This window comes from Oncorhynchus tshawytscha, unplaced genomic scaffold (assembly GCF_018296145.1).
Source record: "Oncorhynchus tshawytscha isolate Ot180627B unplaced genomic scaffold, Otsh_v2.0 Un_contig_9186_pilon_pilon, whole genome shotgun sequence".
Lineage (NCBI taxonomy): Eukaryota > Metazoa > Chordata > Actinopteri > Salmoniformes > Salmonidae > Oncorhynchus > Oncorhynchus tshawytscha.
In genome coordinates this window covers 65,550-88,420 of record NW_024609063.1, presented here as the reverse complement: position 1 = coordinate 88,420, position 22,871 = coordinate 65,550, and the positions used below count along the sequence as shown (strand labels likewise).

The 22,871-nt window shown below is 44.0% G+C and overlaps 29 non-coding genes across 29 annotated transcripts; all 29 read left to right on the top strand.

Moving 5' to 3' along the window:
* Window positions 1-654: 654 nt before the first annotated feature.
* On the top strand, window positions 655-748 carry trnai-uau. The gene is made up of 2 exons: window positions 655-692; window positions 713-748. It is a non-coding gene; the product is annotated as a tRNA-Ile (tRNA).
* Window positions 749-1,402: 654 nt separating this feature from the next.
* Window positions 1,403-1,496, top strand: trnai-uau. The gene is made up of 2 exons: window positions 1,403-1,440; window positions 1,461-1,496. It is a non-coding gene; the product is annotated as a tRNA-Ile (tRNA).
* A 654-nt stretch (window positions 1,497-2,150) lies between these two features.
* On the top strand, window positions 2,151-2,244 carry trnai-uau. The gene is made up of 2 exons: window positions 2,151-2,188; window positions 2,209-2,244. It is a non-coding gene; the product is annotated as a tRNA-Ile (tRNA).
* A 654-nt stretch (window positions 2,245-2,898) lies between these two features.
* trnai-uau lies at window positions 2,899-2,992 on the top strand. The gene is made up of 2 exons: window positions 2,899-2,936; window positions 2,957-2,992. It is a non-coding gene; the product is annotated as a tRNA-Ile (tRNA).
* Window positions 2,993-3,646: 654 nt separating this feature from the next.
* trnai-uau lies at window positions 3,647-3,740 on the top strand. Its single transcript has 2 exons — window positions 3,647-3,684; window positions 3,705-3,740. It is a non-coding gene; the product is annotated as a tRNA-Ile (tRNA).
* Window positions 3,741-4,393: 653 nt separating this feature from the next.
* On the top strand, window positions 4,394-4,487 carry trnai-uau. The gene is made up of 2 exons: window positions 4,394-4,431; window positions 4,452-4,487. It is a non-coding gene; the product is annotated as a tRNA-Ile (tRNA).
* Window positions 4,488-5,143: 656 nt separating this feature from the next.
* On the top strand, window positions 5,144-5,237 carry trnai-uau. Its single transcript has 2 exons — window positions 5,144-5,181; window positions 5,202-5,237. It is a non-coding gene; the product is annotated as a tRNA-Ile (tRNA).
* A 654-nt stretch (window positions 5,238-5,891) lies between these two features.
* trnai-uau lies at window positions 5,892-5,985 on the top strand. Its single transcript has 2 exons — window positions 5,892-5,929; window positions 5,950-5,985. It is a non-coding gene; the product is annotated as a tRNA-Ile (tRNA).
* Window positions 5,986-6,639: 654 nt separating this feature from the next.
* On the top strand, window positions 6,640-6,733 carry trnai-uau. The gene is made up of 2 exons: window positions 6,640-6,677; window positions 6,698-6,733. It is a non-coding gene; the product is annotated as a tRNA-Ile (tRNA).
* A 657-nt stretch (window positions 6,734-7,390) lies between these two features.
* Window positions 7,391-7,484, top strand: trnai-uau. The gene is made up of 2 exons: window positions 7,391-7,428; window positions 7,449-7,484. It is a non-coding gene; the product is annotated as a tRNA-Ile (tRNA).
* Window positions 7,485-8,138: 654 nt separating this feature from the next.
* On the top strand, window positions 8,139-8,232 carry trnai-uau. The gene is made up of 2 exons: window positions 8,139-8,176; window positions 8,197-8,232. It is a non-coding gene; the product is annotated as a tRNA-Ile (tRNA).
* Window positions 8,233-8,886: 654 nt separating this feature from the next.
* trnai-uau lies at window positions 8,887-8,980 on the top strand. Its single transcript has 2 exons — window positions 8,887-8,924; window positions 8,945-8,980. It is a non-coding gene; the product is annotated as a tRNA-Ile (tRNA).
* Window positions 8,981-9,634: 654 nt separating this feature from the next.
* trnai-uau lies at window positions 9,635-9,728 on the top strand. The gene is made up of 2 exons: window positions 9,635-9,672; window positions 9,693-9,728. It is a non-coding gene; the product is annotated as a tRNA-Ile (tRNA).
* A 655-nt stretch (window positions 9,729-10,383) lies between these two features.
* trnai-uau lies at window positions 10,384-10,477 on the top strand. Its single transcript has 2 exons — window positions 10,384-10,421; window positions 10,442-10,477. It is a non-coding gene; the product is annotated as a tRNA-Ile (tRNA).
* Window positions 10,478-11,131: 654 nt separating this feature from the next.
* trnai-uau lies at window positions 11,132-11,225 on the top strand. Its single transcript has 2 exons — window positions 11,132-11,169; window positions 11,190-11,225. It is a non-coding gene; the product is annotated as a tRNA-Ile (tRNA).
* A 654-nt stretch (window positions 11,226-11,879) lies between these two features.
* trnai-uau lies at window positions 11,880-11,973 on the top strand. Its single transcript has 2 exons — window positions 11,880-11,917; window positions 11,938-11,973. It is a non-coding gene; the product is annotated as a tRNA-Ile (tRNA).
* A 654-nt stretch (window positions 11,974-12,627) lies between these two features.
* Window positions 12,628-12,721, top strand: trnai-uau. The gene is made up of 2 exons: window positions 12,628-12,665; window positions 12,686-12,721. It is a non-coding gene; the product is annotated as a tRNA-Ile (tRNA).
* A 654-nt stretch (window positions 12,722-13,375) lies between these two features.
* On the top strand, window positions 13,376-13,469 carry trnai-uau. Its single transcript has 2 exons — window positions 13,376-13,413; window positions 13,434-13,469. It is a non-coding gene; the product is annotated as a tRNA-Ile (tRNA).
* Window positions 13,470-14,123: 654 nt separating this feature from the next.
* trnai-uau lies at window positions 14,124-14,217 on the top strand. Its single transcript has 2 exons — window positions 14,124-14,161; window positions 14,182-14,217. It is a non-coding gene; the product is annotated as a tRNA-Ile (tRNA).
* Window positions 14,218-14,875: 658 nt separating this feature from the next.
* Window positions 14,876-14,969, top strand: trnai-uau. Its single transcript has 2 exons — window positions 14,876-14,913; window positions 14,934-14,969. It is a non-coding gene; the product is annotated as a tRNA-Ile (tRNA).
* Window positions 14,970-15,623: 654 nt separating this feature from the next.
* trnai-uau lies at window positions 15,624-15,717 on the top strand. Its single transcript has 2 exons — window positions 15,624-15,661; window positions 15,682-15,717. It is a non-coding gene; the product is annotated as a tRNA-Ile (tRNA).
* Window positions 15,718-16,371: 654 nt separating this feature from the next.
* trnai-uau lies at window positions 16,372-16,465 on the top strand. Its single transcript has 2 exons — window positions 16,372-16,409; window positions 16,430-16,465. It is a non-coding gene; the product is annotated as a tRNA-Ile (tRNA).
* Window positions 16,466-17,119: 654 nt separating this feature from the next.
* Window positions 17,120-17,213, top strand: trnai-uau. The gene is made up of 2 exons: window positions 17,120-17,157; window positions 17,178-17,213. It is a non-coding gene; the product is annotated as a tRNA-Ile (tRNA).
* A 656-nt stretch (window positions 17,214-17,869) lies between these two features.
* On the top strand, window positions 17,870-17,963 carry trnai-uau. The gene is made up of 2 exons: window positions 17,870-17,907; window positions 17,928-17,963. It is a non-coding gene; the product is annotated as a tRNA-Ile (tRNA).
* Window positions 17,964-18,616: 653 nt separating this feature from the next.
* trnai-uau lies at window positions 18,617-18,710 on the top strand. The gene is made up of 2 exons: window positions 18,617-18,654; window positions 18,675-18,710. It is a non-coding gene; the product is annotated as a tRNA-Ile (tRNA).
* A 654-nt stretch (window positions 18,711-19,364) lies between these two features.
* Window positions 19,365-19,458, top strand: trnai-uau. Its single transcript has 2 exons — window positions 19,365-19,402; window positions 19,423-19,458. It is a non-coding gene; the product is annotated as a tRNA-Ile (tRNA).
* Window positions 19,459-20,112: 654 nt separating this feature from the next.
* trnai-uau lies at window positions 20,113-20,206 on the top strand. Its single transcript has 2 exons — window positions 20,113-20,150; window positions 20,171-20,206. It is a non-coding gene; the product is annotated as a tRNA-Ile (tRNA).
* A 654-nt stretch (window positions 20,207-20,860) lies between these two features.
* trnai-uau lies at window positions 20,861-20,954 on the top strand. The gene is made up of 2 exons: window positions 20,861-20,898; window positions 20,919-20,954. It is a non-coding gene; the product is annotated as a tRNA-Ile (tRNA).
* Window positions 20,955-21,608: 654 nt separating this feature from the next.
* trnai-uau lies at window positions 21,609-21,702 on the top strand. The gene is made up of 2 exons: window positions 21,609-21,646; window positions 21,667-21,702. It is a non-coding gene; the product is annotated as a tRNA-Ile (tRNA).
* The last annotated feature ends 1,169 nt before the right edge of the window (window positions 21,703-22,871 follow it).

The window sequence follows — 22,871 nt, the reverse complement described above, 5'->3', positions numbered from 1 at the left end:
TGTGCTTTTCTTGAACCCTTTGCCTGTCTATTTATGCTCTACCGACTGAGCTAGCCAGGTACCTCAACAGTAGTATTGACTTGGTCCGAATATTGTTCAGCTCCATTTCTGCAAAATATGAAGATCAGTGAAAGTGTTGTTGATGGATCCTGTGGTGCAATCTGTTAGCATGTTGTACTTATACAGCAGTATACAGAAATTAGATGACAAGGTTATGAGTTCAACTCCCAACAGGAGCAAGTATTCTTCTAGAAGCCTATCCCTGTCTATTTCTTGTCCAGAAAATTAGCATTTATTCAATCCATTTAGGAGGACGTTTCATAGATAATAGGTATGTCATTGAGATGACAGGTCAGAGTGCAGGCAGAGATAGAATACAAAATCATCATCTTCTCTATCACCAGCTATGCCTGACACGGCAGCAATGCAGGGTGGCAAGCCTGCTCGAAAGTCCAAGCAGATGGCTGTTTGCGAAGTGAGTTGGTGCTTCGCCTCAGAAAATGATCACCCCATTTGTGGTTCGAACCCACAAATACGAGATTAAGAGTCTCATGCTCTACCGTCTGAGTTAGCCAGGTAGGTCAATTGTCGAACTGACTCGGACCGAGTATTGTACATCTATGTTTGTGCAAAATATGGTAAACAGATGATCAGGCTCCTGTGGCGCAATCGGTTAGCGCGTGGTACTTATACAGCAGTATGCAGCGAAGCAATGCCGAGGTTGTGAGTTCGAGCCTCACCAGGAGCATGTGCTTTTCTTGAACCCTTTGCCTGTCTATTTATGCTCTACCGACTGAGCTAGCCAGGTACCTCAACAGTAGTATTGACTTGGTCCGAATATTGTTCAGCTCCATTTCTGCAAAATATGAAGATCAGTGAAAGTGTTGTTGATGGATCCTGTGGTGCAATCTGTTAGCATGTTGTACTTATACAGCAGTATACAGAAATTAGATGACAAGGTTATGAGTTCAACTCCCAACAGGAGCAAGTATTCTTCTAGAAGCCTATCCCTGTCTATTTCTTGTCCAGAAAATTAGCATTTATTCAATCCATTTAGGAGGACGTTTCATAGATAATAGGTATGTCATTGAGATGACAGGTCAGAGTGCAGGCAGAGATAGAATACAAAATCATCATCTTCTCTATCACCAGCTATGCCTGACACGGCAGCAATGCAGGGTGGCAAGCCTGCTCGAAAGTCCAAGCAGATGGCTGTTTGCGAAGTGAGTTGGTGCTTCGCCTCAGAAAATGATCACCCCATTTGTGGTTCGAACCCACAAATACGAGATTAAGAGTCTCATGCTCTACCGTCTGAGTTAGCCAGGTAGGTCAATTGTCGAACTGACTCGGACCGAGTATTGTACATCTATGTTTGTGCAAAATATGGTAAACAGATGATCAGGCTCCTGTGGCGCAATCGGTTAGCGCGTGGTACTTATACAGCAGTATGCAGCGAAGCAATGCCGAGGTTGTGAGTTCGAGCCTCACCAGGAGCATGTGCTTTTCTTGAACCCTTTGCCTGTCTATTTATGCTCTACCGACTGAGCTAGCCAGGTACCTCAACAGTAGTATTGACTTGGTCCGAATATTGTTCAGCTCCATTTCTGCAAAATATGAAGATCAGTGAAAGTGTTGTTGATGGATCCTGTGGTGCAATCTGTTAGCATGTTGTACTTATACAGCAGTATACAGAAATTAGATGACAAGGTTATGAGTTCAACTCCCAACAGGAGCAAGTATTCTTCTAGAAGCCTATCCCTGTCTATTTCTTGTCCAGAAAATTAGCATTTATTCAATCCATTTAGGAGGACGTTTCATAGATAATAGGTATGTCATTGAGATGACAGGTCAGAGTGCAGGCAGAGATAGAATACAAAATCATCATCTTCTCTATCACCAGCTATGCCTGACACGGCAGCAATGCAGGGTGGCAAGCCTGCTCGAAAGTCCAAGCAGATGGCTGTTTGCGAAGTGAGTTGGTGCTTCGCCTCAGAAAATGATCACCCCATTTGTGGTTCGAACCCACAAATACGAGATTAAGAGTCTCATGCTCTACCGTCTGAGTTAGCCAGGTAGGTCAATTGTCGAACTGACTCGGACCGAGTATTGTACATCTATGTTTGTGCAAAATTTGGTAAACAGATGATCAGGCTCCTGTGGCGCAATCGGTTAGCGCGTGGTACTTATACAGCAGTATGCAGCGAAGCAATGCCGAGGTTGTGAGTTCGAGCCTCACCAGGAACATGTGCTTTTCTTGAACCCTTTGCCTGTCTATTTATGCTCTACCGACTGAGCTAGCCAGGTACCTCAACAGTAGTATTGACTTGGTCCGAATATTGTTCAGCTCCATTTCTGCAAAATATGAAGATCAGTGAAAGTGTTGTTGATGGATCCTGTGGTGCAATCTGTTAGCATGTTGTACTTATACAGCAGTATACAGAAATTAGATGACAAGGTTATGAGTTCAACTCCCAACAGGAGCAAGTATTCTTCTAGAAGCCTATCCCTGTCTATTTCTTGTCCAGAAAATTAGCATTTATTCAATCCATTTAGGAGGACGTTTCATAGATAATAGGTATGTCATTGAGATGACAGGTCAGAGTGCAGGCAGAGATAGAATACAAAATCATCATCTTCTCTATCACCAGCTATGCCTGACACGGCAGCAATGCAGGGTGGCAAGCCTGCTCGAAAGTCCAAGCAGATGGCTGTTTGCGAAGTGAGTTGGTGCTTCGCCTCAGAAAATGATCACCCCATTTGTGTTTCGAACCCACAAATACGAAATTCAGAGTCTCATGCTCTACCGTCTGAGTTAGCCAGTAAGGTCAATTGTCGAACTGACTCGGACCGAGTATTGTACATCTATGTTTGTGCAAAATATGGTAAACAGATGATCAGGCTCCTGTGGCGCAATCGGTTAGCGCGTGGTACTTATACAGCAGTATGCAGCGAAGCAATGCCGAGGTTGTGAGTTCGAGCCTCACCAGGAACATGTGCTTTTCTTGAACCCTTTGCCTGTCTATTTATGCTCTACCGACTGAGCTAGCCAGGTACCTCAACAGTAGTATTGACTTGGTCCGAATATTGTTCAGCTCCATTTCTGCAAAATATGAAGATCAGTGAAAGTGTTGTTGATGGATCCTGTGGTGCAATCTGTTAGCATGTTGTACTTATACAGCAGTATACAGAAATTAGATGACAAGGTTATGAGTTCAACTCCCAACAGGAGCAAGTATTCTTCTAGAAGCCTATCCCTGTCTATTTCTTGTCCAGAAAATTAGCATTTATTCAATCCATTTAGGAGGACGTTTCATAGATAATAGGTATGTCATTGAGATGACAGGTCAGAGTGCAGGCAGAGATAGAATACAAAATCATCATCTTCTCTATCACCAGCTATGCCTGACACGGCAGCAATGCAGGGTGGCAAGCCTGCTCGAAAGTCCAAGCAGATGGCTGTTTGCGAAGTGAGTTGGTGCTTCGCCTCAGAAAATGATCACCCCATTTGTGGTTCGAACCCACAAATACGAGATTAAGAGTCTCATGCTCTACCGTCTGAGTTAGCCAGGTAGGTCAATTGTCGAACTGACTTGGACCGAGTATTGTACATCTATGTTTGTGCAAAATATGGTAAACAGATGATCAGGCTCCTGTGGCGCAATCGGTTAGCGCGTGGTACTTATACAGCAGTACGCAGCGAAGCAATGCCGAGGTTGTGAGTTCGAGCGTCACCAGGAGCATGTGCTTTTCTTGAACCCTTTGCCTGTCTATTTATGCTCTACGACTGAGCTAGCCAGGTACCTCAACAGTAGTATTGACTTGGTCCGAATATTGTTCAGCTCCATTTCTGCAAAATATGAAGATCAGTGAAAGTGTTGTTGATGGATCCTGTGGTGCAATCTGTTAGCATGTTGTACTTATACAGCAGTATACAGAAATTAGATGACAAGGTTATGAGTTCAACTCCCAACAGGAGCAAGTATTCTTCTAGAAGCCTATCCCTGTCTATTTCTTGTCCAGAAAATTAGCATTTATTCAATCCATTTAGGAGGACGTTTCATAGATAATAGGTATGTCATTGAGATGACAGGTCAGAGTGCAGGCAGAGATAGAATACAAAATCATCATCTTCTCTATCACCAGCTATGCCTGACACGGCAGCAATGCAGGGTGGCAAGCCTGCTCGAAAGTCCAAGCAGATGGCTGTTTGCGAAGTGAGTTGGTGCTTCGCCTCAGAAAATGATCACCCCATTTGTGGTTCGAACCCACAAATACGAGATTAAGAGTCTCATGCTCTACCGTCTGAGTTAGCCAGGTAGGTCAATTGTCGAACTGACTCGGACCGAGTATTGTACATCTATGTTTGTGCAAAATATGGTAAACAGATGATCAGGCTCCTGTGGCGCAATCGGTTAGCGCGTGGTACTTATACAGCAGTATGCAGCGAAGCAATGCCGAGGTTGTGAGTTCGAGCCTCACCAGGAACATGTGCTTTTCTTGAACCCTTTGCCTGTCTATTTATGCTCTACCGACTGAGCTAGCCAGGTACCTCAACAGTAGTATTGACTTGGTCCGAATATTGTTCAGCTCCATTTCTGCAAAATATGAAGATCAGTGAAAGTGTTGTTGATGGATCCTGTGGTGCAATCTGTTAGCATGTTGTACTTATACAGCAGTATACAGAAATTAGATGACAAGGTTATGAGTTCAACTCCCAACAGGAGCAAGTATTCTTCTAGAAGCCTATCCCTGTCTATTTCTTGTCCAGAAAATTAGCATTTTTATTCAATCCATTTAGGAGGACGTTTCATAGATAATAGGTATGTCATTGAGATGACAGGTCAGAGTGCAGGCAGAGATAGAATACAAAATCATCATCTTCTCTATCACCAGCTATGCCTGACACGGCAGCAATGCAGGGTGGCAAGCCTGCTCGAAAGTCCAAGCAGATGGCTGTTTGCGAAGTGAGTTGGTGCTTCGCCTCAGAAAATGATCACCCCATTTGTGGTTCGAACCCACAAATACGAGATTAAGAGTCTCATGCTCTACCGTCTGAGTTAGCCAGGTAGGTCAATTGTCGAACTGACTCGGACCGAGTATTGTACATCTATGTTTGTGCAAAATATGGTAAACAGATGATCAGGCTCCTGTGGCGCAATCGGTTAGCGCGTGGTACTTATACAGCAGTATGCAGCGAAGCAATGCCGAGGTTGTGAGTTCGAGCCTCACCAGGAACATGTGCTTTTCTTGAACCCTTTGCCTGTCTATTTATGCTCTACCGACTGAGCTAGCCAGGTACCTCAACAGTAGTATTGACTTGGTCCGAATATTGTTCAGCTCCATTTCTGCAAAATATGAAGATCAGTGAAAGTGTTGTTGATGGATCCTGTGGTGCAATCTGTTAGCATGTTGTACTTATACAGCAGTATACAGAAATTAGATGACAAGGTTATGAGTTCAACTCCCAACAGGAGCAAGTATTCTTCTAGAAGCCTATCCCTGTCTATTTCTTGTCCAGAAAATTAGCATTTATTCAATCCATTTAGGAGGACGTTTCATAGATAATAGGTATGTCATTGAGATGACAGGTCAGAGTGCAGGCAGAGATAGAATACAAAATCTTCTTCTTCTCTATCACCAGCTATGCCTGACACGGCAGCAATGCAGGGTGGCAAGCCTGCTCGAAAGTCCAAGCAGATGGCTGTTTGCGAAGTGAGTTGGTGCTTCGCCTCAGAAAATGATCACCCCATTTGTGGTTCGAACCCACAAATACGAGATTAAGAGTCTCATGCTCTACCGTCTGAGTTAGCCAGGTAGGTCAATTGTCGAACTGACTCGGACCGAGTATTGTACATCTATGTTTTTGCAAAATATGGTACACAGATGATCAGGCTCCTGTGGCGCAATCGGTTACCGCGTGGTACTTATACAGCAGTATGCAGCGAAGCAATGCCGAGGTTGTGAGTTCGAGCCTCACCAGGAGCATGTGCTTTTCTTGAACCCTTTGCCTGTCTATTTATGCTCTACCGACTGAGCTAGCCAGGTACCTCAACAGTAGTATTGACTTGGTCCGAATATTGTTCAGCTCCATTTCTGCAAAATATGAAGATCAGTGAAAGTGTTGTTGATGGATCCTGTGGTGCAATCTGTTAGCATGTTGTACTTATACAGCAGTATACAGAAATTAGATGACAAGGTTATGAGTTCAACTCCCAACAGGAGCAAGTATTCTTCTAGAAGCCTATCCCTGTCTATTTCTTGTCCAGAAAATTAGCATTTATTCAATCCATTTAGGAGGACGTTTCATAGATAATAGGTATGTCATTGAGATGACAGGTCAGAGTGCAGGCAGAGATAGAATACAAAATCATCATCTTCTCTATCACCAGCTATGCCTGACACGGCAGCAATGCAGGGTGGCAAGCCTGCTCGAAAGTCCAAGCAGATGGCTGTTTGCGAAGTGAGTTGGTGCTTCGCCTCAGAAAATGATCACCCCATTTGTGGTTCGAACCCACAAATACGAGATTAAGAGTCTCATGCTCTACCGTCTGAGTTAGCCAGGTAGGTCAATTGTCGAACTGACTCGGACCGAGTATTGTACATCTATGTTTGTGCAGAATTTGGTAAACAGATGATCAGGCTCCTGTGGCGCAATCGGTTAGCGCGTGGTACTTATACAGCAGTATGCAGCGAAGCAATGCCGAGGTTGTGAGTTCGAGCCTCACCAGGAGCATGTGCTTTTCTTGAACCCTTTGCCTGTCTATTTATGCTCTACCGACTGAGCTAGCCAGGTACCTCAACAGTAGTATTGACTTGGTCCGAATATTGTTCAGCTCCATTTCTGCAAAATATGAAGATCAGTGAAAGTGTTGTTGATGGATCCTGTGGTGCAATCTGTTAGCATGTTGTACTTATACAGCAGTATACAGAAATTAGATGACAAGGTTATGAGTTCAACTCCCAACAGGAGCAAGTATTCTTCTAGAAGCCTATCCCTGTCTATTTCTTGTCCAGAAAATTAGCATTTATTCAATCCATTTAGGAGGACGTTTCATAGATAATAGGTATGTCATTGAGATGACAGGTCAGAGTGCAGGCAGAGATAGAATACAAAATCATCATCTTCTCTATCACCAGCTATGCCTGACACGGCAGCAATGCAGGGTGGCAAGCCTGCTCGAAAGTCCAAGCAGATGGCTGTTTGCGAAGTGAGTTGGTGCTTCGCCTCAGAAAATGATCACCCCATTTGTGGTTCGAACCCACAAATACGAGATTAAGAGTCTCATGCTGCTCTACCGTCTGAGTTAGCCAGGTAGGTCAATTGTCGAACTGACTCGGACCGAGTATTGTACATCTATGTTTGTGCAAAATATGGTAAACAGATGATCAGGCTCCTGTGGCGCAATCGGTTAGCGCGTGGTACTTATACAGCAGTATGCAGCGAAGCAATGCCGAGGTTGTGAGTTCGAGCCTCACCAGGAACATGTGCTTTTCTTGAACCCTTTGCCTGTCTATTTATGCTCTACCGACTGAGCTAGCCAGGTACCTCAACAGTAGTATTGACTTGGTCCGAATATTGTTCAGCTCCATTTCTGCAAAATATGAAGATCAGTGAAAGTGTTGTTGATGGATCCTGTGGTGCAATCTGTTAGCATGTTGTACTTATACAGCAGTATACAGAAATTAGATGACAAGGTTATGAGTTCAACTCCCAACAGGAGCAAGTATTCTTCTAGAAGCCTATCCCTGTCTATTTCTTGTCCAGAAAATTAGCATTTATTCAATCCATTTAGGAGGACGTTTCATAGATAATAGGTATGTCATTGAGATGACAGGTCAGAGTGCAGGCAGAGATAGAATACAAAATCATCATCTTCTCTATCACCAGCTATGCCTGACACGGCAGCAATGCAGGGTGGCAAGCCTGCTCGAAAGTCCAAGCAGATGGCTGTTTGCGAAGTGAGTTGGTGCTTCGCCTCAGAAAATGATCACCCCATTTGTGGTTCGAACCCACAAATACGAGATTAAGAGTCTCATGCTCTACCGTCTGAGTTAGCCAGGTAGGTCAATTGTCGAACTGACTCGGACCGAGTATTGTACATCTATGTTTGTGCAAAATATGGTAAACAGATGATCAGGCTCCTGTGGCGCAATCGGTTAGCGCGTGGTACTTATACAGCAGTATGCAGCGAAGCAATGCCGAGGTTGTGAGTTCGAGCCTCACCAGGAACATGTGCTTTTCTTGAACCCTTTGCCTGTCTATTTATGCTCTACCGACTGAGCTAGCCAGGTACCTCAACAGTAGTATTGACTTGGTCCGAATATTGTTCAGCTCCATTTCTGCAAAATATGAAGATCAGTGAAAGTGTTGTTGATGGATCCTGTGGTGCAATCTGTTAGCATGTTGTACTTATACAGCAGTATACAGAAATTAGATGACAAGGTTATGAGTTCAACTCCCAACAGGAGCAAGTATTCTTCTAGAAGCCTATCCCTGTCTATTTCTTGTCCAGAAAATTAGCATTTATTCAATCCATTTAGGAGGACGTTTCATAGATAATAGGTATGTCATTGAGATGACAGGTCAGAGTGCAGGCAGAGATAGAATACAAAATCATCATCTTCTCTATCACCAGCTATGCCTGACACGGCAGCAATGCAGGGTGGCAAGCCTGCTCGAAAGTCCAAGCAGATGGCTGTTTGCGAAGTGAGTTGGTGCTTCGCCTCAGAAAATGATCACCCCATTTGTGGTTCGAACCCACAAATACGAGATTAAGAGTCTCATGCTCTACCGTCTGAGTTAGCCAGGTAGGTCAATTGTCGAACTGACTCGGACCGAGTATTGTACATCTATGTTTGTGCAAAATATGGTAAACAGATGATCAGGCTCCTGTGGCGCAATCGGTTAGCGCGTGGTACTTATACAGCAGTATGCAGCGAAGCAATGCCGAGGTTGTGAGTTCGAGCCTCACCAGGAACATGTGCTTTTCTTGAACCCTTTGCCTGTCTATTTATGCTCTACCGACTGAGCTAGCCAGGTACCTCAACAGTAGTATTGACTTGGTCCGAATATTGTTCAGCTCCATTTCTGCAAAATATGAAGATCAGTGAAAGTGTTGTTGATGGATCCTGTGGTGCAATCTGTTAGCATGTTGTACTTATACAGCAGTATACAGAAATTAGATGACAAGGTTATGAGTTCAACTCCCAACAGGAGCAAGTATTCTTCTAGAAGCCTATCCCTGTCTATTTCTTGTCCAGAAAATTAGCATTTATTCAATCCATTTAGGAGGACGTTTCATAGATAATAGGTATGTCATTGAGATGACAGGTCAGAGTGCAGGCAGAGATAGAATACAAAATCATCATCTTCTCTATCACCAGCTATGCCTGACACGGCAGCAATGCAGGGTGGCAAGCCTGCTCGAAAGTCCAAGCAGATGGCTGTTTGCGAAGTGAGTTGGTGCTTCGCCTCAGAAAATGATCACCCCATTTGTGGTTCGAACCCACAAATACGAGATTAAGAGTCTCATGCTCTACCGTCTGAGTTAGCCAGGTAGGTCAATTGTCGAACTGACTCGGACCGAGTATTGTACATCTATGTTTGTGCAAAATTTGGTAAACAGATGATCAGGCTCCTGTGGCGCAATCGGTTAGCGCGTGGTACTTATACAGCAGTATGCAGCGAAGCAATGCCGAGGTTGTGAGTTCGAGCCTCACCAGGAACATGTGCTTTTCTTGAACCCTTTGCCTGTCTATTTATGCTCTACCGACTGAGCTAGCCAGGTACCTCAACAGTAGTATTGACTTGGTCCGAATATTGTTCAGCTCCATTTCTGCAAAATATGAAGATCAGTGAAAGTGTTGTTGATGGATCCTGTGGTGCAATCTGTTAGCATGTTGTACTTATACAGCAGTATACAGAAATTAGATGACAAGGTTATGAGTTCAACTCCCAACAGGAGCAAGTATTCTTCTAGAAGCCTATCCCTGTCTATTTCTTGTCCAGAAAATTAGCATTTATTCAATCCATTTAGGAGGACGTTTCATAGATAATAGGTATGTCATTGAGATGACAGGTCAGAGTGCAGGCAGAGATAGAATACAAAATCATCATCTTCTCTATCACCAGCTATGCCTGACACGGCAGCAATGCAGGGTGGCAAGCCTGCTCGAAAGTCCAAGCAGATGGCTGTTTTGCGAAGTGAGTTGGTGCTTCGCCTCAGAAAATGATCACCCCATTTGTGGTTCGAACCCACAAATACGAGATTAAGAGTCTCATGCTCTACCGTCTGAGTTAGCCAGGTAGGTCAATTGTCGAACTGACTCGGACCGAGTATTGTACATCTATGTTTGTGCAAAATATGGTAAACAGATGATCAGGCTCCTGTGGCGCAATCGGTTAGCGCGTGGTACTTATACAGCAGTATGCAGCGAAGCAATGCCGAGGTTGTGAGTTCGAGCCTCACCAGGAACATGTGCTTTTCTTGAACCCTTTGCCTGTCTATTTATGCTCTACCGACTGAGCTAGCCAGGTACCTCAACAGTAGTATTGACTTGGTCCGAATATTGTTCAGCTCCATTTCTGCAAAATATGAAGATCAGTGAAAGTGTTGTTGATGGATCCTGTGGTGCAATCTGTTAGCATGTTGTACTTATACAGCAGTATACAGAAATTAGATGACAAGGTTATGAGTTCAACTCCCAACAGGAGCAAGTATTCTTCTAGAAGCCTATCCCTGTCTATTTCTTGTCCAGAAAATTAGCATTTATTCAATCCATTTAGGAGGACGTTTCATAGATAATAGGTATGTCATTGAGATGACAGGTCAGAGTGCAGGCAGAGATAGAATACAAAATCATCATCTTCTCTATCACCAGCTATGCCTGACACGGCAGCAATGCAGGGTGGCAAGCCTGCTCGAAAGTCCAAGCAGATGGCTGTTTGCGAAGTGAGTTGGTGCTTCGCCTCAGAAAATGATCACCCCATTTGTGGTTCGAACCCACAAATACGAGATTAAGAGTCTCATGCTCTACCGTCTGAGTTAGCCAGGTAGGTCAATTGTCGAACTGACTCGGACCGAGTATTGTACATCTATGTTTGTGCAAAATATGGTAAACAGATGATCAGGCTCCTGTGGCGCAATCGGTTAGCGCGTGGTACTTATACAGCAGTATGCAGCGAAGCAATGCCGAGGTTGTGAGTTCGAGCCTCACCAGGAACATGTGCTTTTCTTGAACCCTTTGCCTGTCTATTTATGCTCTACCGACTGAGCTAGCCAGGTACCTCAACAGTAGTATTGACTTGGTCCGAATATTGTTCAGCTCCATTTCTGCAAAATATGAAGATCAGTGAAAGTGTTGTTGATGGATCCTGTGGTGCAATCTGTTAGCATGTTGTACTTATACAGCAGTATACAGAAATTAGATGACAAGGTTATGAGTTCAACTCCCAACAGGAGCAAGTATTCTTCTAGAAGCCTATCCCTGTCTATTTCTTGTCCAGAAAATTAGCATTTATTCAATCCATTTAGGAGGACGTTTCATAGATAATAGGTATGTCATTGAGATGACAGGTCAGAGTGCAGGCAGAGATAGAATACAAAATCATCATCTTCTCTATCACCAGCTATGCCTGACACGGCAGCAATGCAGGGTGGCAAGCCTGCTCGAAAGTCCAAGCAGATGGCTGTTTGCGAAGTGAGTTGGTGCTTCGCCTCAGAAAATGATCACCCCATTTGTGGTTCGAACCCACAAATACGAGATTAAGAGTCTCATGCTCTACCGTCTGAGTTAGCCAGGTAGGTCAATTGTCGAACTGACTCGGACCGAGTATTGTACATCTATGTTTGTGCAAAATATGGTAAACAGATGATCAGGCTCCTGTGGCGCAATCGGTTAGCGCGTGGTACTTATACAGCAGTATGCAGCGAAGCAATGCCGAGGTTGTGAGTTCGAGCCTCACCAGGAACATGTGCTTTTCTTGAACCCTTTGCCTGTCTATTTATGCTCTACCGACTGAGCTAGCCAGGTACCTCAACAGTAGTATTGACTTGGTCCGAATATTGTTCAGCTCCATTTCTGCAAAATATGAAGATCAGTGAAAGTGTTGTTGATGGATCCTGTGGTGCAATCTGTTAGCATGTTGTACTTATACAGCAGTATACAGAAATTAGATGACAAGGTTATGAGTTCAACTCCCAACAGGAGCAAGTATTCTTCTAGAAGCCTATCCCTGTCTATTTCTTGTCCAGAAAATTAGCATTTATTCAATCCATTTAGGAGGACGTTTCATAGATAATAGGTATGTCATTGAGATGACAGGTCAGAGTGCAGGCAGAGATAGAATACAAAATCATCATCTTCTCTATCACCAGCTATGCCTGACACGGCAGCAATGCAGGGTGGCAAGCCTGCTCGAAAGTCCAAGCAGATGGCTGTTTGCGAAGTGAGTTGGTGCTTCGCCTCAGAAAATGATCACCCCATTTGTGGTTCGAACCCACAAATACGAGATTAAGAGTCTCATGCTCTACCGTCTGAGTTAGCCAGGTAGGTCAATTGTCGAACTGACTCGGACCGAGTATTGTACATCTATGTTTGTGCAAAATATGGTAAACAGATGATCAGGCTCCTGTGGCGCAATCGGTTAGCGCGTGGTACTTATACAGCAGTATGCAGCGAAGCAATGCCGAGGTTGTGAGTTCGAGCCTCACCAGGAACATGTGCTTTTCTTGAACCCTTTGCCTGTCTATTTATGCTCTACCGACTGAGCTAGCCAGGTACCTCAACAGTAGTATTGACTTGGTCCGAATATTGTTCAGCTCCATTTCTGCAAAATATGAAGATCAGTGAAAGTGTTGTTGATGGATCCTGTGGTGCAATCTGTTAGCATGTTGTACTTATACAGCAGTATACAGAAATTAGATGACAAGGTTATGAGTTCAACTCCCAACAGGAGCAAGTATTCTTCTAGAAGCCTATCCCTGTCTATTTCTTGTCCAGAAAATTAGCATTTATTCAATCCATTTAGGAGGACGTTTCATAGATAATAGGTATGTCATTGAGATGACAGGTCAGAGTGCAGGCAGAGATAGAATACAAAATCATCGTCTTCTCTATCACCAGCTATGCCTGACACGGCAGCAATGCAGGGTGGCAAGCCTGCTCGAAAGTCCAAGCAGATGGCTGTTTGCGAAGTGAGTTGGTGCTTCGCCTCAGAAAATGATCACCCCATTTGTGGTTCGAACCCACAAATACGAGATTAAGAGTCTCATGCTCTACCGTCTGAGTTAGCCAGGTAGGTCAATTGTCGAACTGACTCGGACCGAGTATTGTACATCTATGTTTGTGCAAAATATGGTAAACAGATGATCAGGCTCCTGTGGCGCAATCGGTTAGCGCGTGGTACTTATACAGCAGTATGCAGCGAAGCAATGCCGAGGTTGTGAGTTCGAGCCTCACCAGGAACATGTGCTTTTCTTGAACCCTTTGCCTGTCTATTTATGCTCTACCGACTGAGCTAGCCAGGTACCTCAACAGTAGTATTGACTTGGTCCGAATATTGTTCAGCTCCATTTCTGCAAAATATGAAGATCAGTGAAAGTGTTGTTGATGGATCCTGTGGTGCAATCTGTTAGCATGTTGTACTTATACAGCAGTATACAGAAATTAGATGACAAGGTTATGAGTTCAACTCCCAACAGGAGCAAGTATTCTTCTAGAAGCCTATCCCTGTCTATTTCTTGTCCAGAAAATTAGCATTTATTCAATCCATTTAGGAGGACGTTTCATAGATAATAGGTATGTCATTGAGATGACAGGTCAGAGTGCAGGCAGAGATAGAATACAAAATCATCATCTTCTCTATCACCAGCTATGCCTGACACGGCAGCAATGCAGGGTGGCAAGCCTGCTCGAAAGTCCAAGCAGATGGCTGTTTGCGAAGTGAGTTGGTGCTTCGCCTCAGAAAATGATCACCCCATTTGTGGTTCGAACCCACAAATACGAGATTAAGAGTCTCATGCTCTACCGTCTGAGTTAGCCAGGTAGGTCAATTGTCGAACTGACTCGGACCGAGTATTGTACATCTATGTTTGTGCAAAATATGGTAAACAGATGATCAGGCTCCTGTGGCGCAATCGGTTAGCGCGTGGTACTTATACAGCAGTATGCAGCGAAGCAATGCCGAGGTTGTGAGTTCGAGCCTCACCAGGAGCATGTGCTTTTCTTGAACCCTTTGCCTGTCTATTTATGCTCTACCGACTGAGCTAGCCAGGTAGGTACCTCAACAGTAGTATTGACTTGGTCCGAATATTGTTCAGCTCCATTTCTGCAAAATATGAAGATCAGTGAAAGTGTTGTTGATGGATCCTGTGGTGCAATCTGTTAGCATGTTGTACTTATACAGCAGTATACAGAAATTAGATGACAAGGTTATGAGTTCAACTCCCAACAGGAGCAAGTATTCTTCTAGAAGCCTATCCCTGTCTATTTCTTGTCCAGAAAATTAGCATTTATTCAATCCATTTAGGAGGACGTTTCATAGATAATAGGTATGTCATTGAGATGACAGGTCAGAGTGCAGGCAGAGATAGAATACAAAATCATCATCTTCTCTATCACCAGCTATGCCTGACACGGCAGCAATGCAGGGTGGCAAGCCTGCTCGAAAGTCCAAGCAGATGGCTGTTTGCGAAGTGAGTTGGTGCTTCGCCTCAGAAAATGATCACCCCATTTGTGGTTCGAACCCACAAATACGAGATTAAGAGTCTCATGCTCTACCGTCTGAGTTAGCCAGGTAGGTCAATTGTCGAACTGACTCGGACCGAGTATTGTACATCTATGTTTGTGCAAAATATGGTAAACAGATGATCAGGCTCCTGTGGCGCAATCGGTTAGCGCGTGGTACTTATACAGCAGTATGCAGCGAAGCAATGCCGAGGTTGTGAGTTCGAGCCTCACCAGGAACATGTGCTTTTCTTGAACCCTTTGCCTGTCTATTTATGCTCTACCGACTGAGCTAGCCAGGTACCTCAACAGTAGTATTGACTTGGTCCGAATATTGTTCAGCTCCATTTCTGCAAAATATGAAGATCAGTGAAAGTGTTGTTGATGGATCCTGTGGTGCAATCTGTTAGCATGTTGTACTTATACAGCAGTATACAGAAATTAGATGACAAGGTTATGAGTTCAACTCCCAACAGGAGCAAGTATTCTTCTAGAAGCCTATCCCTGTCTATTTCTTGTCCAGAAAATTAGCATTTATTCAATCCATTTAGGAGGACGTTTCATAGATAATAGGTATGTCATTGAGATGACAGGTCAGAGTGCAGGCAGAGATAGAATACAAAATCATCATCTTCTCTATCACCAGCTATGCCTGACACGGCAGCAATGCAGGGTGGCAAGCCTGCTCGAAAGTCCAAGCAGATGGCTGTTTGCGAAGTGAGTTGGTGCTTCGCCTCAGAAAATGATCACCCCATTTGTGGTTCGAACCCACAAATACGAGATTAAGAGTCTCATGCTCTACCGTCTGAGTTAGCCAGGTAGGTCAATTGTCGAACTGACTCGGACCGAGTATTGTACATCTATGTTTGTGCAAAATATGGTAAACAGATGATCAGGCTCCTGTGGCGCAATCGGTTAGCGCGTGGTACTTATACAGCAGTATGCAGCGAAGCAATGCCGAGGTTGTGAGTTCGAGCCTCACCAGGAGCATGTGCTTTTCTTGAACCCTTTGCCTGTCTATTTATGCTCTACCGACTGAGCTAGCCAGGTACCTCAACAGTAGTATTGACTTGGTCCGAATATTGTTCAGCTCCATTTCTGCAAAATATGAAGATCAGTGAAAGTGTTGTTGATGGATCCTGTGGTGCAATCTGTTAGCATGTTGTACTTATACAGCAGTATACAGAAATTAGATGACAAGGTTATGAGTTCAACTCCCAACAGGAGCAAGTATTCTTCTAGAAGCCTATCCCTGTCTATTTCTTGTCCAGAAAATTAGCATTTATTCAATCCATTTAGGAGGACGTTTCATAGATAATAGGTATGTCATTGAGATGACAGGTCAGAGTGCAGGCAGAGATAGAATACAAAATCATCATCTTCTCTATCACCAGCTATGCCTGACACGGCAGCAATGCAGGGTGGCAAGCCTGCTCGAAAGTCCAAGCAGATGGCTGTTTGCGAAGTGAGTTGGTGCTTCGCCTCAGAAAATGATCACCCCATTTGTGGTTCGAACCCACAAATACGAGATTAAGAGTCTCATGCTCTACCGTCTGAGTTAGCCAGGTAGGTCAATTGTCGAACTGACTCGGACCGAGTATTGTACATCTATGTTTGTGCAAAATTTGGTAAACAGATGATCAGGCTCCTGTGGCGCAATCGGTTAGCGCGTGGTACTTATACAGCAGTATGCAGCGAAGCAATGCCGAGGTTGTGAGTTCGAGCCTCACCAGGAACATGTGCTTTTCTTGAACCCTTTGCCTGTCTATTTATGCTCTACCGACTGAGCTAGCCAGGTACCTCAACAGTAGTATTGACTTGGTCCGAATATTGTTCAGCTCCATTTCTGCAAAATATGAAGATCAGTGAAAGTGTTGTTGATGGATCCTGTGGTGCAATCTGTTAGCATGTTGTACTTATACAGCAGTATACAGAAATTAGATGACAAGGTTATGAGTTCAACTCCCAACAGGAGCAAGTATTCTTCTAGAAGCCTATCCCTGTCTATTTCTTGTCCAGAAAATTAGCATTTATTCAATCCATTTAGGAGGACGTTTCATAGATAATAGGTATGTCATTGAGATGACAGGTCAGAGTGCAGGCAGAGATAGAATACAAAATCATCATCTTCTCTATCACCAGCTATGCCTGACACGGCAGCAATGCAGGGTGGCAAGCCTGCTCGAAAGTCCAAGCAGATGGCTGTTTGCGAAGTGAGTTGGTGCTTCGCCTCAGAAAATGATCACCCCATTTGTGGTTCGAACCCACAAATACGAGATTAAGAGTCTCATGCTCTACCGTCTGAGTTAGCCAGGTAGGTCAATTGTCGAACTGACTCGGACCGAGTATTGTACATCTATGTTTGTGCAAAATATGGTAAACAGATGATCAGGCTCCTGTGGCGCAATCGGTTAGCGCGTGGTACTTATACAGCAGTATGCAGCGAAGCAATGCCGAGGTTGTGAGTTCGAGCCTCACCAGGAACATGTGCTTTTCTTGAACCCTTTGCCTGTCTATTTATGCTCTACCGACTGAGCTAGCCAGGTACCTCAACAGTAGTATTGACTTGGTCCGAATATTGTTCAGCTCCATTTCTGCAAAATATGAAGATCAGTGAAAGTGTTGTTGATGGATCCTGTGGTGCAATCTGTTAGCATGTTGTACTTATACAGCAGTATACAGAAATTAGATGACAAGGTTATGAGTTCAACTCCCAACAGGAGCAAGTATTCTTCTAGAAGCCTATCCCTGTCTATTTCTTGTCCAGAAAATTAGCATTTATTCAATCCATTTAGGAGGACGTTTCATAGATAATAGGTATGTCATTGAGATGACAGGTCAGAGTGCAGGCAGAGATAGAATACAAAATCATCATCTTCTCTATCACCAGCTATGCCTGACACGGCAGCAATGCAGGGTGGCAAGCCTGCTCGAAAGTCCAAGCAGATGGCTGTTTGCGAAGTGAGTTGGTGCTTCGCCTCAGAAAATGATCACCCCATTTGTGGTTCGAACCCACAAATACGAGATTAAGAGTCTCATGCTCTACCGTCTGAGAGTTAGCCAGGTAGGTCAATTGTCGAACTGACTCGGACCGAGTATTGTACATCTATGTTTGTGCAAAATATGGTAAACAGATGATCAGGCTCCTGTGGCGCAATCGGTTAGCGCGTGGTACTTATACAGCAGTATGCAGCGAAGCAATGCCGAGGTTGTGAGTTCGAGCCTCACCAGGAACATGTGCTTTTCTTGAACCCTTTGCCTGTCTATTTATGCTCTACCGACTGAGCTAGCCAGGTACCTCAACAGTAGTATTGACTTGGTCCGAATATTGTTCAGCTCCATTTCTGCAAAATATGAAGATCAGTGAAAGTGTTGTTGATGGATCCTGTGGTGCAATCTGTTAGCATGTTGTACTTATACAGCAGTATACAGAAATTAGATGACAAGGTTATGAGTTCAACTCCCAACAGGAGCAAGTATTCTTCTAGAAGCCTATCCCTGTCTATTTCTTGTCCAGAAAATTAGCATTTATTCAATCCATTTAGGAGGACGTTCATAGATAATAGGTATGTCATTGAGATGACAGGTCAGAGTGCAGGCAGAGATAGAATACAAAATCATCATCTTCTCTATCACCAGCTATGCCTGACACGGCAGCAATGCAGGGTGGCAAGCCTGCTCGAAAGTCCAAGCAGATGGCTGTTTGCGAAGTGAGTTGGTGCTTCGCCTCAGAAAATGATCACCCCATTTGTGGTTCGAACCCACAAATACGAGATTAAGAGTCTCATGCTCTACCGTCTGAGTTAGCCAGGTAGGTCAATTGTCGAACTGACTCGGACCGAGTATTGTACATCTATGTTTGTGCAGAATTTGGTAAACAGATGATCAGGCTCCTGTGGCGCAATCGGTTAGCGCGTGGTACTTATACAGCAGTATGCAGCGAAGCAATGCCGAGGTTGTGAGTTCGAGCCTCACCAGGAACATGTGCTTTTCTTGAACCCTTTGCCTGTCTATTTATGCTCTACCGACTGAGCTAGCCAGGTACCTCAACAGTAGTATTGACTTGGTCCGAATATTGTTCAGCTCCATTTCTGCAAAATATGAAGATCAGTGAAAGTGTTGTTGATGGATCCTGTGGTGCAATCTGTTAGCATGTTGTACTTATACAGCAGTATACAGAAATTAGATGACAAGGTTATGAGTTCAACTCCCAACAGGAGCAAGTATTCTTCTAGAAGCCTATCCCTGTCTATTTCTTGTCCAGAAAATTAGCATTTATTCAATCCATTTAGGAGGACGTTTCATAGATAATAGGTATGTCATTGAGATGACAGGTCAGAGTGCAGGCAGAGATAGAATACAAAATCATCATCTTCTCTATCACCAGCTATGCCTGACACGGCAGCAATGCAGGGTGGCAAGCCTGCTCGAAAGTCCAAGCAGATGGCTGTTTGCGAAGTGAGTTGGTGCTTCGCCTCAGAAAATGATCACCCCATTTGTGGTTCGAACCCACAAATACGAGATTAAGAGTCTCATGCTCTACCGTCTGAGTTAGCCAGGTAGGTCAATTGTCGAACTGACTCGGACCGAGTATTGTACATCTATGTTTGTGCAAAATATGGTAAACAGATGATCAGGCTCCTGTGGCGCAATCGGTTAGCGCGTGGTACTTATACAGCAGTATGCAGCGAAGCAATGCCGAGGTTGTGAGTTCGAGCCTCACCAGGAACATGTGCTTTTCTTGAACCCTTTGCCTGTCTATTTATGCTCTACCGACTGAGCTAGCCAGGTACCTCAACAGTAGTATTGACTTGGTCCGAATATTGTTCAGCTCCATTTCTGCAAAATATGAAGATCAGTGAAAGTGTTGTTGATGGATCCTGTGGTGCAATCTGTTAGCATGTTGTACTTATACAGCAGTATACAGAAATTAGATGACAAGGTTATGAGTTCAACTCCCAACAGGAGCAAGTATTCTTCTAGAAGCCTATCCCTGTCTATTTCTTGTCCAGAAAATTAGCATTTATTCAATCCATTTAGGAGGACGTTTCATAGATAATAGGTATGTCATTGAGATGACAGGTCAGAGTGCAGGCAGAGATAGAATACAAAATCATCATCTTCTCTATCACCAGCTATGCCTGACACGGCAGCAATGCAGGGTGGCAAGCCTGCTCGAAAGTCCAAGCAGATGGCTGTTTGCGAAGTGAGTTGGTGCTTCGCCTCAGAAAATGATCACCCCATTTGTGGTTCGAACCCACAAATACGAGATTAAGAGTCTCATGCTCTACCGTCTGAGTTAGCCAGGTAGGTCAATTGTCGAACTGACTCGGACCGAGTATTGTACATCTATGTTTGTGCAAAATATGGTAAACAGATGATCAGGCTCCTGTGGCGCAATCGGTTAGCGCGTGGTACTTATACAGCAGTATGCAGCGAAGCAATGCCGAGGTTGTGAGTTCGAGCCTCACCAGGAGCATGTGCTTTTCTTGAACCCTTTGCCTGTCTATTTATGCTCTACCGACTGAGCTAGCCAGGTACCTCAACAGTAGTATTGACTTGGTCCGAATATTGTTCAGCTCCATTTCTGCAAAATATGAAGATCAGTGAAAGTGTTGTTGATGGATCCTGTGGTGCAATCTGTTAGCATGTTGTACTTATACAGCAGTATACAGAAATTAGATGACAAGGTTATGAGTTCAACTCCCAACAGGAGCAAGTATTCTTCTAGAAGCCTATCCCTGTCTATTTCTTGTCCAGAAAATTAGCATTTATTCAATCCATTTAGGAGGACGTTTCATAGATAATAGGTATGTCATTGAGATGACAGGTCAGAGTGCAGGCAGAGATAGAATACAAAATCATCATCTTCTCTATCACCAGCTATGCCTGACACGGCAGCAATGCAGGGTGGCAAGCCTGCTCGAAAGTCCAAGCAGATGGCTGTTTGCGAAGTGAGTTGGTGCTTCGCCTCAGAAAATGATCACCCCATTTGTGGTTCGAACCCACAAATACGAGATTAAGAGTCTCATGCTCTACCGTCTGAGTTAGCCAGGTAGGTCAATTGTCGAACTGACTCGGACCGAGTATTGTACATCTATGTTTGTGCAAAATATGGTAAACAGATGATCAGGCTCCTGTGGCGCAATCGGTTAGCGCGTGGTACTTATACAGCAGTATGCAGCGAAGCAATGCCGAGGTTGTGAGTTCGAGCCTCACCAGGAGCATGTGCTTTTCTTGAACCCTTTGCCTGTCTATTTATGCTCTACCGACTGAGCTAGCCAGGTACCTCAACAGTAGTATTGACTTGGTCCGAATATTGTTCAGCTCCATTTCTGCAAAATATGAAGATCAGTGAAAGTGTTGTTGATGGATCCTGTGGTGCAATCTGTTAGCATGTTGTACTTATACAGCAGTATACAGAAATTAGATGACAAGGTTATGAGTTCAACTCCCAACAGGAGCAAGTATTCTTCTAGAAGCCTATCCCTGTCTATTTCTTGTCCAGAAAATTAGCATTTATTCAATCCATTTAGGAGGACGTTTCATAGATAATAGGTATGTCATTGAGATGACAGGTCAGAGTGCAGGCAGAGATAGAATACAAAATCATCATCTTCTCTATCACCAGCTATGACTGACACGGCAGCAATTTAGGGTGGCAAGCCTGCTCGAAAGTCCAAGCAGATGGCTGTTTGCGAAGTGAGTTGGTGCTTCGCCTCAGAAAATGATCACCCCATTTGTGGTTCGAACCCACAAATACGAGATTAAGAGTCTCATGCTCTACCGTCTGAGTTAGCCAGGTAGGTCAATTGTCGAACTGACTTGGACCGAGTATTGTACATCTATGTTTGTGCAGAATTTGGTAAACAGATGATCAGGCTCCTGTGGCGCAATCGGTTAGCGCGTGGTACTTATACAGCAGTATGCAGCGAAGCAATGCCGAGGTTGTGAGTTCGAGCCTCACCAGGAACATGTGCTTTTCTTGAACCCTTTGCCTGTCTATTTATGCTCTACCGACTGAGCTAGCCAGGTACCTCAACAGTAATATTGACTTGGTCCGAATATCGTTCAGCTCCATTTCTGCAAAATATGAAGATCAGTGAAAGTGTTGTTGATGGATCCTGTGGTGCAATCTGTTAGCCTGTTGTACTTATACAGCAGTATACAGAAATTAGATGACAAGGTTATGATTTCAAGCCCTGTATATAAAGTGTTAGGGAACAGGGAGGTAGATGTAGATAAAGTGTTAGGGAACAGGGAGATAGCTGTATATAAAGTGTTAGGGAACAGGGAGATAGCTGTAGATAAAGTGTTAGGGAACAGGGAGGTAGCTGTAGATAAAGTGTTAGGGGTTAGGGAACAGGGAGGTAGCTGTATATAAAGTGTTAGGGAACAGGGAGATAGCTGTAGATAAAGTGTTAGGGAACAGGGAGGTAGCTGTAGATAAAGTGTTAGGGAACAGGGAGGTAGTTGTATAGAAAGTGTTAGGGAACAGGGAGGTAGCTGTATATAAAGGGTTAGGGAACAGGGAGGTAGCTGTATATAAAGTGTTAGGGAACAGGGAGATAGCTGTAGATAAAGTGTTAGGGAACAGGGAGGTAGTTGTATAGAAAGTGTTCGGGAACAGGGAGGTAGCTGTAGATAAAGTGTTAGGGGTTAGGGAGGTAGCTGTCAATAAAGTGTTAGGGAACAGGGAGGTAGCTGTCGATAAAGTGTTAGGGAACAGGGAGGTAGCTGTAGATAAAGTGTTAGGGAACAGGGAGGTAGCTGTATATAAAGGGTTAGGGAACAGGGAGGTAACTGGGTGCATATACAGGGGCAAAAAAGTATTTATTCAGCCACCAATTGTGCAAGTTCTCCCACTTAAAAAGATGAGAGAGGCCTGTAATTTTAATCATAGGTACACTTCAACTATGACAGACAAAATGAGAAAGAAAAATCCAGAAATGCACATTGTAGGATTTTTAATGAATTTATTTGCAAATTATGGTGGAAAATAAGTATTTGGTCAATAACAAAAGTTGATCTCAATACTTTGTTATATACCCTTTGTTGGCAATGACTGAGGTCAAACGTTTTCTATAAGTCTTCACAAGGTTTTCACACACTGTTGCTGGTATATTGGCCCATTCCTCCATGCA